A 17317-nucleotide genomic window follows, 5' to 3' on the forward strand; every position below is an offset into this window, starting at 1 on the left:
TATCATTAAAACAGATAATAAAAGAAAACAAATGTTTGCCGTACTCCTGTGTGTGAATACAACTTATTGGGTCTTTTCTGTTAGTTTTTACCTTGTACAAAGGATGGACATAAAGAAACCAAACCTTATTTTAAAAAAGTATTTATATGATAACTAATATTTTATTGTGGCTTACCTTCAAAGTATTTCCCTCTGCTATCAACAGCTTATTCCAGCATTATTTTCTTACTGATGGTAAGCTTCCAGAAATCTTTCTGTTCAATATAACATAGGTCTCGTAGTAGTTTTCTTTAATTTCTTAGATTTTTCATAAAATAGCAACTTTTAAAAGCTGTTTTTAGTTTTAAAAAGAAGTCTGTAGGAAGCAAATTGTGAAATGTAGAAGGATTACGGAATAAGTATATAGTGTAGTTTATCCAACCCACCGGGTTGGTCTAATGGTGAACGCGTCTTCCCAAATCAGCTGATTTGGAAGTTGAGAGTTCCAGCGTTCAAATCCTAGTAAAGTCAGTGATTTTTACACGGATTTGAATACTAGATCGTGGATACCGGTGTTCTTTGGTGGTTGGGTTTCAATTAACCACACATCTTAGGAATGGTTGAACTGAGACAGTACAAGACTACACTTCATTTACACTCGTACATTTCATCCTCTGAAGTATTATCTGAAAGATAATTACCAGGGGCTAAACAGGAAAAAGAAAGAAGTGTATTTTGCCAAAAAGTAAACTTAATAAGGAACAGTATATGAGGAGGTAAAACATCCATCAATTTATGTCTCTTCCCTCCAGCTGTTTCTTCCTCACTACCTATTATAAACTCTACAAAGTAAAATTCTTTATTGTCTGTTGAACTGATGAGAAACAAGAAAGTGAAAGCAACATGACCTAGTTTTGGAGTAACTTTGTTGCATTAATTTTTGGTTGAAGTGTTGTTTTCCCACTTCTGAAATGATTGTATTAAAGTTTTTTTGCTATCATCTTACTTACCCAAAAGTTCCCAACAGACATAGATGCGATTTTTATTTCTTGGTTAGCAACTGCAGCACAAATTTTGACATAATGTATTTAGGTTTTAGGGCAACATCAAGTGAAACAATGTTTTACAAATTTCCACTTCTCACATTTTACAGACATTTAGCTGACACTGTTTTCTGATAGTAGCATGACCATTTTCCATTATTTTTACAGTGTAGACATGTTCACCTAACAGTGAACTTCAGTGACAGCTCATAGCTAAAAAAAGAAGGAGTGCTGCTCCAGAAAATTTTTAGCCTTTGTTTTAAAATTGTGTAAAAGGAAACAAACATGTGTAAAAAGAAAATTTATGCAGAAACTTGATAAGACCCTAAAAGAACAAAATTAAACATTTTTTAATTACCTTAACCTAAATTGTTACAGTTCAAGCTTGATCTATTCATTTAAAAATGAAATCCATTCTTGTTTTAATTGCATGAAAAGATCAATAATTTTCTTCTTGATCACATGTGGACTAAAAAAAAAACTACCTTCCACCAACACGCCAGGGTTAGCACTGCAGGAGTGACAGTGCTCTCTCTCCCTCGCAGCCTTGTGTGCAGGTTCCTATGTGCACATGCGCCCAACAGCCAAACACCATGTCGCTGGAACTATGAAGCGCACAGTTCCATACAAAGATTTTTGTATCGTTTTCATAAACAGGGGGATGGCTACTGACATTAGAGGATTTTTTTTTTGTCTTCAGTCATTTGACTGGTTTGATGCAGCTCTCCAAGATTCCCTATCTAGTGCTAGTCGTTTCATTTCAGTATACCCCCTACATCTTACATCCCTAACAATTTGTTTTACATATTCCAAACGTGGCCTGCCTACACAATTGTTTCCTTCTACCTGTCCTTCCAATATTAAAGCGACTATTCCAGGATGCCTTAGTATGTGGCCTATAAGTCTGTCTCTTCTTTTAACTATATTTTTTCAAATGCTTCTTTCTTCATCTATTTGCCGCAATACCTCTTCATTTGTCACTTTATCCACCCATCTGATTTTTAACATTCTCCTATAGCACCACATTTCAAAAGCTATCTTTTCTTCTCAGATACTCCAATTGTCCAAGCTTCACTTCCATATAAAGCGACACTCCAAACATATACTTTTAAAAATTATTTACTGACATTTAAATTAATTTTTGATGTAAACAAATTATATTTCTGACTGAAGCCTCGTTTCGCTTGTGCTATTCAGCATTTTATATCGCTCCTGCTTCGTCCATTTTTAGTAATTCTACTTCCCAAATAACAAAATTCTTCTACCTCCATAATCTTTTCTCCTCCTATTTTCACATTCAGTGGTCCATTTTTGTTATTTCTAATACATTTCATTACTTTTGTTTTGTTCTTGTTTATTTTCATGCGATAGTTCTTGCGTAGGACTTCATCTATGCCGTTCATTGTTTCTTCTAAATCCTTTTTACTCTCAGCTAGAATTACTATATCATCAGCAAATCGTAGCATCTTTATCTTTTCACCTTGTACTGTTACTCCAAATCTAAATTGTTCTTTAACATCATTAACTGCTAGTTCCATGTAAAGATTAAAAAGTAACGGAGATAGGGAACATCCTTGTCGGACTCCCTTTCTTATTATGGCTTCTTTCTTACGTTCTTCGATTATTACTGTTGCTGTTTGGTTCCTGTACATGTTAGCAATTGTTCTTCTATCTCTGTATTTGAACCCTAATTTTTTTAAAATGCTGAACATTTTATTCCAGTCTAAGTAATTGAATGCCTTTTCTAGGTCTATAAACGCTAAGTATGTTGGTTTGTTTTTCTTTAATCTTTCTTCTACTATTAATCTGAGGCCTAAAATTGCTTCCCTTGTCCCTATACTTTTCCTGAAACCAAATTGGTCTTCTCCTAACACTTCTTCCACTCTCCTCTCAATTCTTCTGTATAGAATTCTAGTTAAGATTTTTGATGCATGACTAGTTAAACTAATTGTTCTGTATTCTTCACATTTATCTGCCCCTGCTTTCTTTGGTATCATGACTATAACACTCTTTTTGATGTCTGATGGAACGTCTCCTTTTTCATAAATATTACACACCAGCTTGTATAATCTATCAATCGCTTCCTCACCTGCGCAGTGCAGTAATTCTACAGGTATTCCATCTATTCCAGGAGCCTTTCTGCCATTTAAAGCTTTTAATGCTCTCTTAAATTCAGATCTCAGTATTGTTTCTCCCATTTCATCCTCCTCAACTTCCTCTTCTTCCTCTATAACACCATTTTCTAATTCATTTCCTCCGTATAACTCTTCAATATATTCCACCCACCTATCGACTTTACCTTTCGTATTACATATTGGTGTACCATGTTTGTTTAAACATTATTAGATTTTAATTTATGTACCCCAAAATTTTCCTTAACTTTCCTGTATGCTCTGTTTATTTTACCAATGTTCATTTCTCTTTCCACTTCTGAACACTTTTCTTTAATCCACTCTTCTTTCGCTAGTTTGCACTTCCTGTTTATAGCATTTCTTAATTGTCGGTAGTTCCTTTTACTTTCTTCATCACTAGCATTCTTATATTTTCTACGTTCATCCATCAGCTGCAATATATCATCTGAAACCGAAGGTTTTCTACCAGTTCTCTTTGTTCCGCCTAAGTTCGCTTCTGCTGATTTAATAATTTCCTTTTTAACATTCTCCCATTCTTCTTCTACATTTTCTACCTTATCTTTTTTACTCAGGCCTCTTGCAATGTCCTCCTCAGAAATCTACTTTACCTCCTCTTCCTCAAGCTTCTCTAAATTCCACCGATTCATCTGACATCTTTTCTTCACGTTTTTAAATCCCAATTTACATTTCATTATCACCAAATTATGGTCACTATCAATGTCTGCTCCAGGGTAAGTTTTGCAGTCAACGAGTTGATTCCTAAATCTTTGCTTAACCATGATATAATCTATCTGATACCTTGCAGTATCGCCTGGCTTTCTCCAAGTGTATATTCTTCTATTATGATTTTTAAATTGGGTGTTGGCAATTACTAAATTGTACTTTATGCAAAACTCTATAAGTCTGTCCCCTCTTTCATTCCTTTTGCCCAGCCCGTATTCACCTAATTAGAGGATTATGTATTGTAAAAGTATAAAGAATGAATTAAAGAAAAAAGGACTCATTATATTAAATGTTATCAATAATATGAAGTGGAAATTAGGGGTGCTGCAGTTACACAGTGCCTATATATGAGCCGCCACTGGTGAACTTACATGAACGATATTTCTTGTGCTTCCTCCACCAGTTTAGCAATCCATCCCCAACCTGCTCATCAACTGAGCTTTCTAAACTCTGATAAGTAATACTGTGTTTACATCATATTACATTTTATTTAATTTTGTATTGAAAATATGTACAGTGTAAATAAAATCTACAATATTTACAGAGGTACACCAGATTATCAGCTTAAATTTTAGTAAAGTGAGATCTATTTGTGAATTAATTCTTTAACCATTTCAGAATTTTTTCTCTTGTGCCTACATTGCAAAACTTCTGCAACAATATATTGCTGCTGATAATTTCAAAAGCCCATCAAATCATTAGAAACTGCATTTTATCCTCACTGCATCTCTGGTTATTGAGAATGAAATAAAACACAGTCTATGATTTTCTTGACATCCAAAAAACTGGTTCATCTTTAATAATTTTCCTATATAAATTATCTATCCGATCTGTAGATAATTACGCAATAGTTTTTCAATATATAACAAGCTAATTATTTCTTTTAGTTGTCTTAACTCTTTGATATTTCAGGTATCTTTGGAATAGGTCTAATAAAAGATACTTTTACTCATTCCATATTTCAAAATACCTTTAATTACTATATACAATACTTAACAGGAATTCCTTTAATTACTATATACAATACAAAACAGGAATTTGTCAAAATAATTGAAAATATCTTTTAGCAGCTTACAGGTAATATTGTCAAAATGGATTGTTTGTTTTTTTTAACTACCAATTTTTCTCATTTCTTCCTGTTTTATGTTATTAAATTTATAATGGTTTGTATGCTAAGTTACATTGTACACTACGATCAACATGAAATTGATAAATCGGGACAAACATTATCCTCAGCTTCATTGATACTTTTAAAGTTTAGATTTTAAATCTAATGATTCAATAAAAACAAATAAAAATTTTGTTTCTCTATGCACTGGGTAATAAGCTCATCAGAAAAAAGTATTGTATTTACATGTGAAACATTTTTTTTTAACAACTTCAGTATTGAGTCTGTTAGCCCATCTGACTGGAGGTTTATAATTCATCCTAGCCAAAATTGTACAGAATGAAAACGGTTTCTGATCTTTGAAATACATAACACCCGTGTGCAAACTTGTTAGGTAACTCAAAAAACCAAAATGTAAAGTCTGGATTTCTATTCTTAGTTGCATACATTTGTAAGAAAAATCAATATGAATAAAAAATTCATTATTATTTAAATGTTCTTTTAATTTTTTATTAGCTTGAATTAATTTTTTTATTAAATATATGCTTTTTGAATTTTATCATGCTTTAGCAAATGTATGAGAGGAGGCTGAAATATAATGCATAACTCACAAATGAAAAAAAATTTGGTGTAAAAATGCTTTTTATTAGATAAAAAATTTACATTTATTTTTCCACTTTACCTTCATTTACAGCTAACATTTCTCCCAATGGTGATTAGTTTTCTTATTCCATCAATAAATAATTCTGGCTCTCTTTCCTTGATTTACAATCTCACTGCCTTCTTTAGTTCATCATCCTTGGTGAAATTAAAGCCATTAACATCCCTCTTAAATTGCAGAACAAAGTGAAAATCGCAGGGCACCAAATCTGGTGAGTATAGATTGCATAGTATAAGTACAAATTTCAACCTCATAAGAGCCTTGGTAGTTGCACACAATGTGTGTGGCTGAGCAATATTGTGTTGCAGACTTAATGGCTGTTGAACATAACATAAAATATACAGGTCTTCTAGGGCATTTTAACATTTCTATGCATCAAACAGAATTTACAGTCAACTCAGCTTCTGGTAGTCAATCATTTATATGTGTTTGGAATTGCAGAATATTGTCCAGATAATTTTTTTGCAGATGGTTGTGTTTTGAGTTTTTTTATTGTGGCAAACCATAGTGCTGGTACACCATTTTCATCCATTTTTCTCTTGGGTCATAATTGAAAAGGAAATAATCTTCCTCATTACAATGACATGTCAGAGCTGTTCACAACATTCTTTTTATTACTATTTGTTCATTTCTATGAGTTTGTGTGGCACCCACCACAAACAGATTTTATGGTAGCAAATAGTGCAACAATGTATCTTTGATATACCTATCTGGATGCATTATTGTGTGATGTGAAGGTCATTTTGAATCAATTCATCCATCTCCTTTTGGTCCGTCTCATTGGCCACTCACAGAAACAGGCTTTACCAGCTTTTGTTAAAAATGCAATTGCTGTGTGTTGTTTTGGACTTGTTGATGTATTCTGCTTTACAACAGCAACTTAGAGAAAATGAGATAACATTTGGTTTAATGAGTTTTAGAATGTTAGTAGTAGGGGAATGAAACTACAAGATGGCAGCACCTGTCACTTTGTGAGACATTTTGTTTTCCCGTTACATTCCAGTAACCATTATAGATCAGCTACTCCTTGTATGTAATAATTGTCTAATAGTTCCAGACATTTTTATTGCTAAATGTTTTTTCCTTTATATTGGATCTTTCCAGTTCCTTTCAGTTTTTCTGTCTCTTAATCTACTTTGTCCCACCCTTGATTTTATTATTTGCACACGTTTTACAGAGAGCCATATATACAGTTAACTGATTGCTTATCAAAGTTTTGTGCTTATAAAATGGGCATTTCATGGTGATGACAGGCTAGGAATTTTTTGTATTTCCATTGTACACATTAATAAAGTTGTTATACAGATCTTTCAATGAACGCAGAAGGTACCTCCTGGGTTTTTTATTTCTTTAAATACTATTTTTACTTTACCCCAGCAGTATGCAACTCATATCTTCACGAAAAAAAAAATTGAAATTGCATATCATTCTTCATTCTCAACTGTTTTTTAAATTTTTTTATGACCATTGTTTTTTTTGGAACAGAACGTTAAGCTATGTAACCGATATTGGCTTATCAGTTTTGATGTCAAAATTGTCCTGAGACATCTTTTTTCGCTTCTTTTCCTTTTATGATGCCTTTATACATACTTCTGAAAGAAGTTGTCGAAGTTTCATGAAAAATAAGTTTCCTTATTTTATTTTTAACACTTTTCAAACTGATTTTTTTTTTTAATTGATGTTGTCGCTTGTATTTATTTACTAATCTTTTTCTTTTAAAAGGAATGGATTAAGTCTTTTCTTTTAATTTGCATTTTGAAACTAATTCATTGCTGTAAATCAAGTCTGATTGAAACTCACTACTGCGTGCAAATATTTTATAAGATAAGTCTATTTCTGTTATGTAATGATGACAATAATTAATGGTTCTTGTGAATTAAAAATAAATAGTACTTGAAATGCATTCCAAAATATTCAGTTTCTTAGTTATCAATTTTTTACTTTCACGTACATGCAAATTAGCAGTCGCATTATTAGAAACTATGACCTCAAACATTTTAAAAATCAGAGAAGCTGCATTTTTTATTTATAATTTCAAGATAAAGTAATTAATACATTTTTATTAAAATAATATAAATTTTTCACTTCTGCTTCTTAAGATTTAAATTACATTAATGTTTTTTTGTTATCTTTTCTGTTTTTCTCTGTACGTCCAAATTCATTCAGGATCTTGACACCTTCTCTATTTTTCTGCAGCCTAAAGTTTGGCCTGGAAAAAATTAAAAACATGTCAAATTAATTTATCTTTAATAAAGTTTAACTAAATATTATGGTCTTAGCAAAATAATTAACTGTTCATAATTAAAGGATTCATTAAAATAAAACATACATGAAATTTATAATAGCTCTACTAACCTTTTTTTAATTTGGAGATATTTTACAACTTATCCCAAAAGCAGTAAGAATAATAAAATAGTAAAATGTTATTCTAAGCAATTACAAATCTATTGAATAGTAGAGCAGTTTCTTTAGTTAAATTTCAAGTGATTACCTTCTACAAGTAACATCTCCTTAGCTTCTAAATATAAAACTGAATATTGTTAAAAGTATGATATTTCATTAAAGTGAGGTTATGAGTATATGTTTAGATTAACTTGATAACTTGTACATTATGTAATTTCTTTAGCATACATAAAATTGCTCATAAAACTCAAGATCATTCATGGAAATAAATAAAAATACTAATCATGTCAAATTCGTTTGTGATGATGTTCTTCTAGACTTAAAATATTAACGATTTTTTCAATATTTCTTTAGCTTTTACAAAACTAAAGAACCCTTAAAATGAAATTCTTAAAATGCAAAATATTTTTTATTTAATATAAAATTTTTATACTAATGATCATGTATGAATTTGTTAATAATTTGTTCAACATTGAAAAAAATAAAAATAAAATGAAGCAAACAAGATGTTCTGGGATTAACCTACTTTTTTCTTTCTTTTAACCTCCAGGACCACCATTAGGTACTGCTTCAGAGGATGAGATGAATGATTTGTAGTGTGTGTGAAATTGCCATGCCTGACTGGGATTCAAACCTGGGACCTCCCAATGATAGGCCAACTACCACTCGTGCCATGAAGGCCGGCAAATTGGGATTACTGCCTACTGCTTTTGTGAACTTCACAAGTAATGTTAAATTAATATTTACGTATTAAGTTCTGCAATAAATTTACAACACCCTATGATTAAAACTAGAGTTGGTTAAAAAGACATACATGTTTTTTAACATTTTCAGATAGAGTACGTTAGAGGTCAATATGTTTGCAAATGATATTTTTAATATCACTGAATTAATCTGTAGTTATTTATCCTTAAATAGATTTATAACTGAATGGCTGTGTTTTGCCTATAGACAAATTATTGAAAAAACTATATGACCTGAATATTTTGAAATTTTTTATAATAAAATAACAGGAATGTATACCATTAACTCTTAGACTGATATGTTTGAAGCTACTTGCATTTGTAAGAATGGAATATTTTTTATTACACTGATTTTCTGCAGATTTTTAAAAAAATTATATTTTTTTAATAAAATGTATTAAATGAAGCCAAAAAGATTAAACTTTTTTAAAAAATTTATTACAAGTATTCTGAAGGCCTGTGCGTGGAAATAAGAAAAATAAACATTTGTAGTTTGTGAACTTAGTAGAATTCAAATGCAACCTTCATGGTGAAAGCTAGTGAGCTACCACTTTCAATAAGGATGTTTTCAATATATTTTGAAGTTCTGTTTTTTATATTACCGTGTTTTAAAATAACATTTTGAGGCACGGTTTATAAGTATTCCTTGATCAATGTAACATCTATCAATAATTTTCTTTTTTTATAAGTATTTTACTGAATATATTACAGTTGTTTAAAATTACAATTATAATTGTGTGATGTGATAGCAGATGATAAAATTAAAATCATTAAGTTTCCACCAAAAATTTTATGTAAAGCACTAGATTGCATGTTTTTAACAGTTAATTTTGACACATTTAGTAGAATATAATAATTATTAATAACTTGTAAAATGGATAATGGATTCATACATTGCATATGTATTTAAATGGCATCTCATTATTTCATTTAAAGCAGTGTTTTCCATAAAAACATTAATCATGTTAAACTACATTCATTTATGGTTTCAACTTAGCATTTATTACCAAGAGAAATATTTTTTCAGTGTTTCAGCATTCAATTTTTTCCATTGCAGACATCCATTGCTTTGGAGGTCATCCACGTTTCCTCCTCTTTGCTGGAGTCCATTCAAAATTCTCCTAGGCCATCTATACTCCTCAATTCTCCAAACATGCCCATATCATTGTAGTCTTCTTCCCTCCTAAACATCAATCACGGTACCAATTGTGCCGATTCTTCTTCTGATCATCTCATTTCTCACTCAATGCTTCATCTCACCTCAATGCATCTCATTTCTCATTCTTTCTGTATCCCTTCAGACCACCACAAAGAATTGCACTTCTGGATAGCCATCCACCCCAAAACTATATGATGACTTAAATAATATAGAACCGTAGTACTTAAAGTCTTCACATGCCTCAACGATATTCCCATCTACAGCCAAGTCATTTCCTTGAGCACCAGCCAGTAGATACTTCCTCTTACTAAAATTTATTTTCAAACCCCACTTAATAAAGCTCTCGTCAGTTCTCTTACCATATATAACTAATATCAAACCAATCTGATGCCATGATCTGATCACTGCAAACAACAACATATATATATATATATATATATATATATATACACCCATCATCCACCTCCACTCCATCCTTGTACATTTTTTCTACTATTCTTCCAATACCTTATCCAAGTAAAGCTTAAACAGAGTGGGAGAAAGGCAGCAACCTTGACATAAACCGTTACTAACTTTAAATAACTTTGTCACTCAATCACTAATAACAATTTCTTCACTGGCACCGAGTTATAAGCTTTTTGTAGGTTTACAAAAACCATATGGTCTCCAAACTTCAAACTGTCCTTTCAGTGATGAAAGGATGGATAGATTTAAATAACTATCCTTTAAATTTTTCAGTGGTGTATACAGAGCATTCACTGATCCCAGGAATGAAGACTTCTATTACAAGATCACTCAATGGGACAGTTGTTTGTAACATTGACACAGACTCGGCACTAAACTTCTGTACGTATTTTTTTCTGGAAAATGTTAGATATGTTTATCATAGTCTATTAGAAATGTATTATTGATGAATTATAACAAAGTAAGTTTTGTATAAAATGTACTAATTATGTCTGTGATATTATTACATAAAATTATATGGAATTGTAAAAATATTTTGGTATTAGAAAGAAAATTACTGTTAATTTTTTATAAATCTACAACTATTAATATTAATATAATAATACTTGTATTATGAGAACAAAGTATCTTTTATAACCAATAAGTTCCCCGGTATCATTCAGTTAGTTCCAAATTATCATTCACCATGAGTAACATTTACCCATGGTAACTCATAACTTATCTTTTGTAAGCGGTTGCTATGATAGCACATGAGTCTCTGATGAAGTAGTTTGATTTTAAAATTTTTCCACAGTGATTTGTTTTGTGCATACAAGGTTTGAAAAATTCATCATCGACTTATAAATAAAATTAATCTTTTGGCTTATCATCATTAGGTGTTGTGATATACATAAATCAGGATTTTTTTCTGTGATAAATAGTTTGGTAGTTCAGGCATCCACGTAACCTTATTTTACATAGTATTGATGCCACTATTTTTTCATTATTCTTAGGTGGTTTTGGATATTATTTTTATTCTTAAATCATCTTTTACTGTACAGTTAATTCAAAGTCAGTATTTTCCTCCTGTGAAACATTTTTCCCAGTGAAATCTGGGGAAGAAGAAATTTGGGCAAAGAATACAAGGTTAGATTTTTAATTTCTAAACCAACATGTGTATGTTGTTTTTTAAATTTTATTTATGATTATGTAATATACCAAAATCATTTTAAAATTAAAAAGAAATCTCAGTATTGCACCATATGAAATTAGTAATAATTATATTGATTTTGAACCCATGAACCAGTTTAAGAATTTATGAGAACTCTAGATTTGTTGTTTAAAACTTTTGCATGTCACATCTTGTTAATAACAGGTTAATTTTGGTGCAGATTAACATGTATGCTTAAATTGTAAAGATTGCTAGTGAGATCTCGAATGGATTACAGTACAGAGGCCTTCCATGAAGCAAACAGCCTAGCAGTAAACATTTTATTAGAGAATGTAATGTGAATCTTATTGTAGCCAAACCTCCGCTTTGGCTACAACAAGATTTAATGGTGACCTAAATCTCTCAAAAGCTTGTTTAATGTTTGTAACCAAGATGGTTGGATATGGTGAGGGAGGAGGAATTCTTTTAAAGGCTTTCTTGATTTATGTTTTTTTTCTAAGAGATAAATAACATTTACATTGTTATTTAAGTTGATGTTTAATAAGATGCAGTTGCATTAAGTCGTACTTTAACTACACTTTGAATGATTTCACAATTTTTAAATTGTAAGAGCACAAACTCTAGGCTGTGTGTGTAAGCTTTGGAAGCTGAAGCCCAAATGATGTAACGATGAGTAGTAGGTTTGAATAATGTAAATGTAGATTGAACTATGTGGGGCATATACGGTTTCGATAAGTTAAAACATGATAAAGATTGTATATGTGAAGTCGCAACGAACTGGTTGGTGCGCATGCCCTAAATCAAACTCAGCATGTTGATTGGCTGGAAGGACATGGCACTTATCAGGTGTGTGTAAACTAAAACCAAGTTAAATCTTACATTTTATTTAAATAATTATAAAAATTGAGAAAGTTATAAACGGCAAATTTAACCCGGCCCGGGGAGTTAGGTACTGCCTGACCCACGAAACCGACATCCCAGGGCTCGCACGTAGCAGTAAGGGCTCCGATACCCTTACCCAAAGGACAATCCCTGCCAAGGGCCGAAGTGACTGACACACAGTAGACGGCGCGCAAGACTTCGGCAGAGCAAGCTCACAGCAGCCCACTCAACCCAGCTCCACAACCGAGAAAAGGGATGAGCACTCCCCGTCCGCACTCCGCAAAACGTTGGCAAAACAGATCACGGTCATACCCCCAGCCACCACTGTAAACTGCAAAATCTAGAAACACAATCGCAACCAGCTCAGATAGCTTGGGACTGCCAATCCCGTACTCTGCAATGAGCTCCTTTTTACTCAGGAGCTAAAAAAAAAAAATATTCAAGAAAACTTAGTAGATGTGTAAAAGAACTTTCAAAAACCTTCTTTCTCTGTACACTTACGTATTTTGGGTGCTGTAATCTAATGTATTTAGATGTCTTACATAAAGCACAAGTCAGTCGTGAAAATAATGTAGCCATTCTTATGAATAACGATATTTACATAAAACTAATCAGGAAAAGTAAGGAATAAAGTTATTTCGTTTTGCCTTTTTTTTTAACCATACGTATATTTTTACTTCTCAGCTTTGCGAGCCTTTCAAAAAGCATGTATTTTATGCATTGCTATAACAATTCATTTGCACATTCATTTTTTTACCACACAAGTTGGCTGTATAGTGAACATCGTTAATATTAGAGTAAGAATCTCTTGATAGGTACTACTTGTATGTCAGATGCTTTACGTATATCACTAAAAAAATTACTGTATTTCTTTTTGCGCAGAAGTGTACATTTGTAAACAATATACAGTGTAAACCTGTCCTACTTAACGAGGGGGGAAATTTTCTTATCATTAATTAGCAATTACATTGTAATTTATACGTAAAGTGAAATAGTAGTTTTTTAATCAAATTTATTATACCTCTACTGGAGGTAAGCAGTCCAAAATAGTCCTGGAGTGACATTTATTAGTAGTACCCAACTAATTTTATAAATTCTGCTAACTTACAATTTTCATTTATAAACGCTTGTTATTTTACTACTTGCTGTGTTAGTATTTGTATTATTGTGTATGTAATAGGTGTACTTTTATTGCTTTGATCTGGGTAACAATGCAGAAAAGATAATGACGATTGACAATTGCTCCTAGTCGCAGATTGTGTGCAAAAGTATATTTGAATGTACTTGTAACATTTGCTTTTATTAAATAAAATATTCGACTACACTTCGTTTAAGTAATAAAATAATGAGTCGTACTCTTATTATTTGTGTCGTAAATAAATAATTATATCTTACATTTTAATCAAATAATTGTATTATGTTACAATACATCATAAATCTTATTTCAAAGAATACCAGAAAGAAATTTTTTTGTAAATCACTAAGTCTTTTGTTTCTCAAAGAGAATCAAAGAGAATTGGATGATTAAAATTTTAACCGTGAGTTCACTTTTATATCATCTTTTAATAAGACACAACATCCTGATCTTCTATACGGACTGAAGTGGTAGTTCAACAGAATTCCAGTGTTCTTTTTGGTCGATTGTACAGTTTTATTCTGGCAACAGTATTTCTTTTGATGTATTTATTCACTTATTTTATGTTTATACTTACTTCAGTGAGGTTAATAATTTTTTTATTATTTTTATTTTTAAAGCGTATTTTACCGGCTACATATGTTTCAGTAACGCAAATTGTTTGCGATGACAAAGAGTTCTGCTATTGCCTCGTAGAATTTCTAATCCGTGAAGAGATGGTTAAGTCGAGGCCGTCTGATGAACACCGATAGGTCGACCTTGCCTGCGGTATTGCGTCGCGGGAAGCCCTCGAGTAGCCCTCCTTGAGGTAGGACAATGCGTTCGAGCGATACGTCGGACAACGACTAGTTACTCACCTCTTTTATCCTACCGTTCGAGAGGAGTTTGATGAGTAAACACGCAAGCAGATGTTACCTTCTTAACTTTTATTTGATGCTAAGATCACGGTGACGTTCAGTTTCTTAGCATCATTAAAACTGGATCCGACACATTTACAGTCGTAGTTTCAAAGATGTTGCTTTTCAACAAATGTTAATATCATCTAATTATATAAATTACTATTTCGCATGCCGATGATGAAACAAACCCTTTAACATGTGATCCTTTAATTATCTATTTATTCCGTTGCTCTCTACGGCTATTCTCAGTCGTGATAATCGACGGGTTGAACAACAAAAATTGTTATGAATCTGTCTTTCTCACCGTCTATGTCGCTTTTGTAGGTAAACAAAACCCGTCCTGCTGAATCGTAAATGACTCAGGAAGCCGTGTCAGCGTCTGAGGACCCAACCAAAACGAAAAATAATGGTTCGCGAAAAAAATATTTAAAAATCTTTTTATGTTCTAGGTCTGAAGGAAAATTTCTTTCGGTTCTACGCGCGTACGAAAATCTTTTCGAATAATGATCAATGAACACATAAAGAAATTGCAATTCCCTTTAAAATAACGACGCAGATAATAGGATAAAGGTAAAATAAAAGTTTAGGGATACGATTCGGTGCTTTTGACTTCTATATTAATTAATTATTCTCATGCCGCTAAAAAAAACACTGGTAAAAAAAAATTTTTACTTTACACCTAGTATGAATCTCAGCTGAGATTCATCCTAGGATTTTATGAAATTTTTCTTCTCATAGCTTCTGCTTATGATCCGACTAAAATGCAGTCCTTCTTGTTTAGTCGCGTCACTGTCGGCTACTTTGTAATTATGCATTGTAGTGTGAATTCAAGCAGCCGGCGGTATCAGCTATACGTTAGGACAGTGATTCCCAAACTTTTCCGAGTCGCGGCGCCCTTTTTCAATTAAATTTTTTCCATGGCGCTCTACCCTAAGTAAAAATATGACTACTCGTAAGTAAGAGATAAAAATAAATAAAACTCGTGTATCTTCATTATTTTTTTACTTTTTTAACATTCAATTATTAATTATAAATCGGTTCAATTAATTATGAAGCTTTTACAATATTTCACGGCGCCCCTGTGAAGAGGCCCCGGCGCACAGTTTGGGAATCACTGCTTTAGGAGATTACATGGTCTACATAGATAACGTTTTTAAAATAAATCTGATTTCTATTGTAGAAAATTGTTCGGAACTGTGATATTATAGTAGCTACATTACTTTAGAATCCTTCGCATTCCCGAGTATACATCAGTAGGAACTATTTCAGCATCGCTACAAAATATTTTATTTTCGATGTTATCCTTCAGTAACGGTTTAGCTGAACGGTTTATCCTGTAAATTACCTTCAAACAAAGTTTTGAAGGTTATTAAAAATTTTTCTTTAGAAAAAGTGATCCTACTTTGAGGTGGCTACTCATTATCTGAAAGAAAAGCACTCTTGCTTCGTATGTCGGTCAGTAACGTGCTTCTTTAAAGTTTAAAGCAGCGGTTAAATAAACCGCTTCCTTCCGAAGGATTGTGAATGAGACAGATCCTCAGCACCTGGATCAGACCTTTGAAGCACTTTTCGAATGGAACAGTTTGTCTCGTTTTACAGTTCCTCTTCGAGTAAATCGTTTTTCCTCATCCACTACTTTCCCTTATTAAGGAAAATCCTCTACAACAGCTATACAAAGAAAACCCTATCTAGGACTAAACAATTTATAAGCTCATCTGGTTTAGAGGCGGTTTCTTGAGATTCCAACATCTCCTGCGAAACAATAATTGCACGTACAATCGGTTTTAAGACAGATATTCTTCGTGCTATAGCTACTGAAAAATAGTTTACTAACACTTTCAGACTAAATAAAAAATATATCAGTGAGAAAAAATGGAAATTTTATTAAATGTAAAGTATATGATTTTAACAGGAAGTATACTGTTCGTGTTTTTTCCAACGAGATTTATATTAAATTTAAACGTAGGTAAATCAGTCTATTTTGCTATTTAACAAACATAATTACTATTCAATAAATTTGTGAAGTTAATTATCAAATCGTATGCAAAACGTTTCAATACTAAACCATAATTCTAACAATTATGAATCGATTTCAAGAATTTCAAAGAGATCAAACTTTTCGATGATATGGATTTTTATGAGCTCTTTATTTCGCCGAATGAATTATTTTGATATAATATTTTTAAATAATTGTTTTTGTTGATTGCACGGAGTTCTTGGTAAATATTAACTTGGTTGTGGAGTCCGAATTATTGGAGAGATCTAAAGCATCTCTGTAGGTGCCACATAAATTGGTTGCTAAATTTAAGCGAGTGTTTACTACGATTCAGACAATACTTTTTATTCCGTCGACGATGACATCTTTTGCAATATTAAATTATTTTTCACCGTCCGAATCACAGATTCAACAGAGTGCGTCTATTACACTGCCTTTGGTTGATGGTTCGTCTGGCAGTCAATGCAGATATCTATGTATATAGCCCTCTTGAGGTTTTGTGAAGTATTAAAATATGTTTAATAGTGAAGATGAAATTTTTTTATTAGAGAAGATAAGGGAAATGATTAAACAAAAGAAAATGTGAGTTGATTACAGTTTTAAAAGAAGGCTTAACTTTGGAAACTATGCTACTTTATTTGCGGACCTTTTGGAAGTAGAAAATGTGAAATTCTTCCATTAATTTCTTCTTTATATTTATTTTCTTTTTAACTGATTGAACTAATCAGAATGTTTGAAGAACTCTTAGTATTTTATGTAAGAGAAATGAGTGTAAATCTTCGATGATAAATGCCAAACATTTGTCACCGGTATGAGGTAGCCGCTCGATATCTTTCACT

Source organism: Lycorma delicatula, chromosome 3 (genome assembly GCF_047948215.1).
Source record: "Lycorma delicatula isolate Av1 chromosome 3, ASM4794821v1, whole genome shotgun sequence".
NCBI classification, from domain to species: Eukaryota; Metazoa; Arthropoda; class Insecta; order Hemiptera; family Fulgoridae; genus Lycorma; species Lycorma delicatula.